Genomic DNA, 7491 nt, shown 5'->3' on the forward strand with positions numbered 1-7491 from the left:
CTGTGCTGCAGAGCCCCGAGAGGGAACCTGGAGCGCACACTTTGTGGGGGGCGGGGGACCGCGTTCGCGCTCTGCCCCCAGTCTCTTGCGCGAGTACTAAATCTCACGGTGCCAGCCAGCGGCCAAGAGACAAGTACAATATCGCGGGACAGGGGGGCCTCTTCATTGATTGTAACATATGAGACGGGGATTAGGAGGAGACCCCGACTGATTGGTAAAGGGGAACACTAACACCAGAGTGACACCCCCGGCGTCTCTTTTTGAGAGACGCCCTGGGATTTCTTAATGGCCAAGGAGGGTCGGGACCTCGGTTTTATGCCTCCCCCAAAGGACGGCGCCTGTTTGTGCAGTAGAGTGTCGCCATCAGGATGCTGGGGCAAAGAAAGCCACACAGACCGCAGGGTGAGCACTCCCTACTGGTCCCAGTCACACCTCTTGCAGGAGCAGCAGCAACCTGAGCTTTTCCGGGGGGAATCTCCCATCCGGGTGCCGGCTAGGCTCACACCTGCTGGGCTGCCGTGGGTGAGCCCAGTCGAGAGTCGCAGGGTGAGATCTAGTCACCGGGCAGAAACGATACAAGCGAAGGATTACTCAGCTCCCAGCACTTGAAAAGACCGACAAATGACTCGTTCCCACCGGAGCTGAATGTACCTGCATGTGTCATGTCGTCTACTTCCCCCGCCCCGCTGTGTTTGCTGTATTGTCTTTGAAGCCGGCCCCCGAGACGAGACGGGCTGTTCCTGTGCCCCAATTAACACTTTACAGGTGCCATTTCCCGGCATTGTGGCCATTGTCGGTGGTCACACGCGATAAGATAAGGTGGAGGAGAGCGGGGCATGCCCAGCGCCAGACATTCAAGGAGGGGGCTGTGCAAGGTGAGGTGAGATGTGATGTTTCGCAGATGTGCAGTGTGCCTTTACGCTTGGCATGTTCAAGACTATTCGTTGCGTGAGCTCCTCACTGCGTGTCCTGTACTGTATTGTGATTTCGTCTTATCTACGAGGAGTACAGCGACTAGAACGCCTTGAACTTTTTTTAGGTATATAAAAGAAAACGCTAAAGCACATACAAAGTAACTAACATTTCCTATATGTAGGTTTTCTGATTATATCTCTACTTCACTTAAATTCCTTAGTGACAGGCGATTTCTTTCCGATATTTGTTCTGGCGCGGTTATTGATCCCATACTAAAGATTATTTTTATAAAGAACATGTCACCTACAAACTGGTATCGGGAAAGTTTTATAATATTACTTTTTAAATTTATCATAACCTACATGATTTCTTACCAGCGTGGAGCTCGAATTCACAACCCTGATATCAAGTGTTTGGTACTAATTGCGCCACAGAAAATGGAAATCTCTTATTCATATTAAATACTGCGGCTCCTGACCTTTTCTTCTCGTCAGAAAAGAGGTCGGTCTGGTCTCCAGATTATCAACTATAAGATCAGACCGTGCTCCTTTGTAAAGCAGTGTTGGTTCACATTGCTTATATGGGGCAACACATCAACTCGATGATTGCTCGCTATACACGCATGCCCCCCTTCACTGAAATAACATAGACGAAGGAAACTCTCTTGTCTTGGGCTGCTGTCACCCGGATTCAAAGCGCGGGTATTGCGGTCACAGCACAAAGTACTGACCACTATACCATCGCGGCGAGCTGGGACAGACTATCGTTAATTTTATTCAAATGCTCACAGTGTCTTTAATCTGATGGATTCATATACCGTGCTCATGAGAAAGTCACAAACCTGTCATCTACACACTGTTCCCAGAGCTGGATAGGTTATTCCAGATTCTACAGCTCTCTAGCAATACTGGAAATCAGGCTACAGAAATGGAGAAAATCTCTTCAAAATGTGGAAATATATTCCCGAGACGAGTCCTTTCTCAAAGGTCAACTCTGCTTGCATCACCCCTCCCCACATCACGCAGTGTAGCGGTTATATAACCTTCTATTAACACACCAAAGGGCTTCAGTGAGAAAGCGGGCAGAAACAAAGCGATTCTTTCATTTTTACGTTTTGCACGTTTTGTTTTATGTTGCTCTTTTCTACACTGAACTGATCATCGGTACATCACCGGGGTAAAGTTAGCTTGAAGTTCGAAAACGATTTTGGCACGCCTGTAGCGCTTTCACGAAATCTTTTAGAGTTACAAAAACACTTGCTTTGTGTATAAAATACATTGTGAATGCTTTCTCAGCCTTCACTTGGTCGTTTTTATTACATTTTTTTAACACGCTCGAATATTCTTTTGTCCATCTCTTCGCAATGGAAGCACAGAACGCCTTCAAACCAAATGCATTTTAAAGACCACAACTTGTGGATATTTCCACAGCCTCTACATCAAACTATCAGTGAGCTAATTATCTTTTTTTAAACCTCCGGTTTTTCCTTGATGTGTAATTACGCACTAACTGGAACCTGGGGGACCGCTGTGTGCACAAGTTCACAACGCGAGAAATACTGTTCAATACGGCTTCGTGCGAAAAACCCATATATGACCATAGGAAGCAGAACAGTGCAGTCTCCAATTACCCAGACTGTAAGCACTGGAAAAAAGCTTTGTTTGATTTCTGAAACCCTTCCTTTATGTCCTGTTTTCATTCAGGTAAGGGTCAACTATATTCACAATACCACTGGCAGCAGGAAGATTTAAATATTATTTACTCAGCAGCTTATTAAAAACAGCTCCCATGATGTTCAAACCGACTTTTTACACAGAAGACTGACACAGCTTTGTGTTCTGAATCTCTTTTTCTTGTGCTTTTATTGAATGTGGCACAATGCACTGGGATAGGGGTATTCTGTTCACAAATCAATAGCATTTAAACCACAGCACCCACAATGCTGCAAGTAAGTGTTTTGCACACTACGCAGGTCCTCTGACTTTTCCCAGCTTTGTTTTGGGTTGTGGAACCTTTACTTTTTTATGCTTTTTTGAAGATAACACTACAGGTAATACACTGAGATAGGTTGGTCTTCTTCGTGGCTCAATAGCATTTCAAGTACAACAGCCACACTGCTGAAACCAAGTGTTTTACACACAAGATAGCCCCCCTAACCTTATACAACCTTGCTGTGGCTGTGGCCCCTTTCTTAATTTTGTAATGATTTTCTGAAGATAACACTTCAGGTAATACACTTGGATAGGTGGGTCATCTTCATGGCTCAATAGCATTTCGAATACGGATTGGGGCAGAGTGGTGGTTCTGTGGCTAAAGATCTGCACCTACTGGCTGGAAGGTTGCTGTTTCAAATCCTGCAGCCAGCAGAGGAATCCTACTCTATTGGGCTCCTGAGCAAGGCCCTTAACCCCAACTGCTCAAGGGGTGCTGTATAAATGGCTGACCCTGTGCTCTGACCCCAGGTCTCTCCCTGTCTGTGTGTCTCACGGAGAGCAAGCTGGGGTATGTGAAAAGATAATTCTTAATGCAAGAAATTGTAAAAGGTTAATAAAGTGATGTTATTATCTACAGCTCTGAGCTCAACTGCAACAAGAAGTTGTGCTGAACAAAGTCAGAGCCCAGCTGAACGTGTGCTCAGTGTGGTGCTCAGGATTCAGGAACATTGTTGTGATTCTAATTAGCACGAACTGCAGGGGCTCTGAGTCAGGGCATTTCAATTTATCTGATCAGTAAATTAAAATGCAGGACATGGTAAAATAGGATTATTACTGTGTCTCTGTCTCTTTTGTATATAACCGAATGTCCCTCACAGTTTAAAAGACCAGTACGGACGCACAGCTACTAATGCGATACTTATTGCAAATAGTCCCAGAACAAGCACGTCCAGCAGCTGCCGGGTTGAAGGTGAACATGTATCGTATTCTAATGGCTTCTATTTCCATTGATGAATGAGACAGATTCAAGAGGAGATCCTTCACACGATTAAGGTGTGATGTAGTCTGATGTAGAGTCTACATCTGCGTCAACAATACTATTATTGTAAGTCTTATACATTTTCAGGGGCTGCATCTGTAGGGCTTCCTCTAAGAGGATTTATTTGTACTTTAGCACACGATTACATTCACCCACACAACATATACTCTGAATGCCCAATGGCTCAATAACTATGTTTTCCCCTGAGAACCACCAGTGTACAGTCCCATCCCCTTAAAAAATATAACAAATATATTCAATTAAGAAATATGTTTAATGAACTGTGTAACACAGAGCTGGAAAGGTGAACCCAGGATGGCTGAGCAATTGATTAATTGGAGTGATCTTTTTCTAGGGGGAATAATTGCAAATGTTTGAATCTGATCATATTGAAAAGTTAAACAACAGACAATCTGTTCAGAAATGAAACCCTGTAAAAGATGTGCAAGTGTAGGTGAGGATGGCAGCGTGATTAAGGTGTGGGACTTATGCTCCAGTGAACAAATGTCTATGTGGGTTCAGGCCTGATTCTTGTAACAGTTCTGAAGTGACAGAATACTTTGAAGATTTACACTCTATTTAAATATGAACTTACTAAATTTCAGTTCTTTTCACTCCCTGGGATAACTGAACTCTCACTATTGCATACTGAAAGTTTTATATATACTTCATACTGAAGGTTTTATATAAACTTCATTATTAATAAAAGTGGTGTGACAGGAAAGCAAATTAAATATTACAATGATATTCCAAGCAACTGATGCGTAAATTCATTATGTCGTGACAACATTACTATAGAGGGTAATATATTTTAATGTGATCCAGTGTTCTGCTTAGTCTGCTTCTGAGTTTCTTAACCCATGCGAAGGGGTGGTTTCAGTCAGTCCTCTATTTCAGTAACCTCTAGAGGGCGCAGGTTTGGGTTCCTTGAAGTTAGATAGGTTTAGTAAGGAACTGCAGGCTGATTTATACGGCCTAGTTTGTTGTAGTCATAAGTTCAAGAAGTCTTTGAATTTAAGAAAAAAGACAGGTATGTGTTGTGTCTCATAGTGATCCTCTTCTCGATCCAAATGAAAGGTATAATATGGTCCCTCTAGAAAAAAATAAGAGTCAATTTCCGCCTGGAATGATTGATGACCCATCAAACATTTTGTAATATCCCCGGATGTTCATACAGTAGAATCCTGGTTCATGGCTTAAATATAAGGTAAACAAGACTAAGGAAACGAGTTGGAAACTTGATGTCGAACTGGGATTTAAATCACCTGGAGCATTACACTACATAGGGCAGTATGTGCCAGAAAGCACCCCCTGATACCCCTTATCAGAGCAGAGGACTGTAGTGGAAACAGTTGGGAATCCTTAGGTGGCTGGTTTGACTCTGGCTCGAAGGAAAGTGCTTTTTGCGTACTGTAATCAAAGAGTTTGAATAACTTTTACAGACGTTGATCAGAAGCTCAATAAACGAGGAAGCAGAGGCTTCTGTTCCGAATTCCCCTCATGTCTGATGGTCTTGTTTTGACCAAGATCAATCTTAATCAGTACAAGGGATTTTAACAAATCAGGGATGAGTTTCCCGAATGCATTGTAGTGCTAAGAACATCGTAAACTCAATCTTAAGATCGATCGTTAATTTACGAGGGTTTCCCAAAACCTATCATAACTAAAGTAGCACGTTAAATCCTTCATAATCTAGGTGCTCCCCAACCCACTCGTTAATCACCAAGTGCTTCTTAAACTGGCTACCTTCTGAACCAACCTTAGCGGCAGAGATCTCCAGACAGAAATTTGGAAGACTAAACTTAATATTTGACTAGATTATATCAGCATTGTCATGCTGAAATGCAGTACTGCTTTATTTACTTAAATCATTGTGCTGTAGCGGTGGCTTGTATCTTTAGCCTATAGAGGCTACAATAGCAGAGGGTTATTGTTATTTGTGATTTAAAGGCCTTTATTTATATTTAAATTTTGAATACTGTTTTATGTTCTGTCATGATTGTTGACAGTTATGCTTATACCTTTTTGCTTTTAAATTTGATTGTAGGTCCTGTATGTGTTGCAAGACCATCTAATTTGCCAGGGTTGCCAGGGTTAGTAGTTCATTTTCCCAGATGTCATGTTAATTTGACCAATTAAAATGTAGTTCCAATAAATCCAGTAACTATATAAACAGCAGTATATTCTCTTGAAACACTGTGAATCTTAACAATGGCAGCACGTCAAAGAATTATTGCTTTAAATCAAAGATGCCTTCCAGGATGCACACGACGACCGCGCAGTCAAGCTGTGCGAATTAATGCAGCGCTTCGAACAAACTTCAATCCACTTAATCATTCCAATGAGGAGGCAATAATTGAAAAATACAGGTTGCCAAAAGCAGAAATATTGGCACTTCTCAGTCTAGTGGAGGAAGATCTTTCCAGACCAACCCGCCGAAACTACGCTTTAACCCCTCTGGTGCAGCTCTGGTGCTACTGGAGGATTCCAGCAGACTGTCGGAGATGCTAACAGACTCAGCAAGGCATCTGTTTGTAGGTGTGTGCATAAAGTCACCAGACTGCTTCTACGCCATGCAAGAACCTGCATCACATTTCCCTGCACCTCTGAAGCGCTGCATGAAACTAACATCGGGTTCCACAGAATCGGCCACATCCCCCACGTTGTGGGAGCAGTGGATGGTACACTGATACCCACTCATACTCCCAGCCTCTTGGAGCCTAGTAACACCTGCTGTAAAGGGTTCTCTGCATTGAACATACAGGTGATTTGGTGGTGGTGGATGGCTACTGGGTGATAGCTGGTATCCCCTTCGTTCATACCTGTTGACACCTGTAAGTAACCCCTAGATGGCGGCCGAAGAACAGTACAACACAGCCCATCAGAGAACCCGCAGTGTGGTGGAACACAGTATAGGTATATGGAAAATGTGCTTCCGCTGTCTTTATAAATTGTCGGGTGGCATCAGATTTTCACCTCAGTGGTGCTGTGCTGTGATAGTTGTGTGTGCAATGCTGCACAACATTGCTGTTAAAGCACGCGCATCCCTGCCCAATGATGATGAGGAAGAAGTGATGGAGTTTGGAAATGTCCAAATTCCTGATCTTACAGCACACACTTACAGGGTGTATACGAGGCTGGTGTGGAGGCTAGGCAGGCTATCATCACTACTGTTTTCATTGTTTTTTTCCCCTCAGTTCAGTTTCAGTTTTTTCCCTCAGTTTCCCTGTATATTTGAGAAAAAAACACATTTTGCATAGTCTGAAGGAGTGTGGAAATTCTTTATAAATTGAACATATATACACATTGGTAACTTGTTTATACATTGCCTCCAGGCGGTGTCCGAGTGCATAAAAAGAAAGTAAAGCAATGTATACATTAGGTTGCAAATAGATATAGAGGGCCGGTCATACTGTTCCCTCAATACCATCACATCAAGTTTTCTCTTCTTGTGTTCCGTTAGCTCTGTGTGGTGCCTTTCTCGCTGCTCCAAAAGCTCACGTTGGAGTTTGAGCTTTTCTCTCTTTAGTTGGAGACTCTCCTGTTTCAAGAGCTACTAGCTCTTGACTACAGACACAGGCATTTACCGCTGTCTGTGGTTCA

Source organism: Lepisosteus platostomus, chromosome 5 (assembly GCF_059453375.1).
Source record: "Lepisosteus platostomus isolate fLepPlt1 chromosome 5, fLepPlt1.hap1, whole genome shotgun sequence".
Taxonomy (NCBI): Eukaryota; Metazoa; Chordata; class Actinopteri; order Semionotiformes; family Lepisosteidae; genus Lepisosteus; species Lepisosteus platostomus.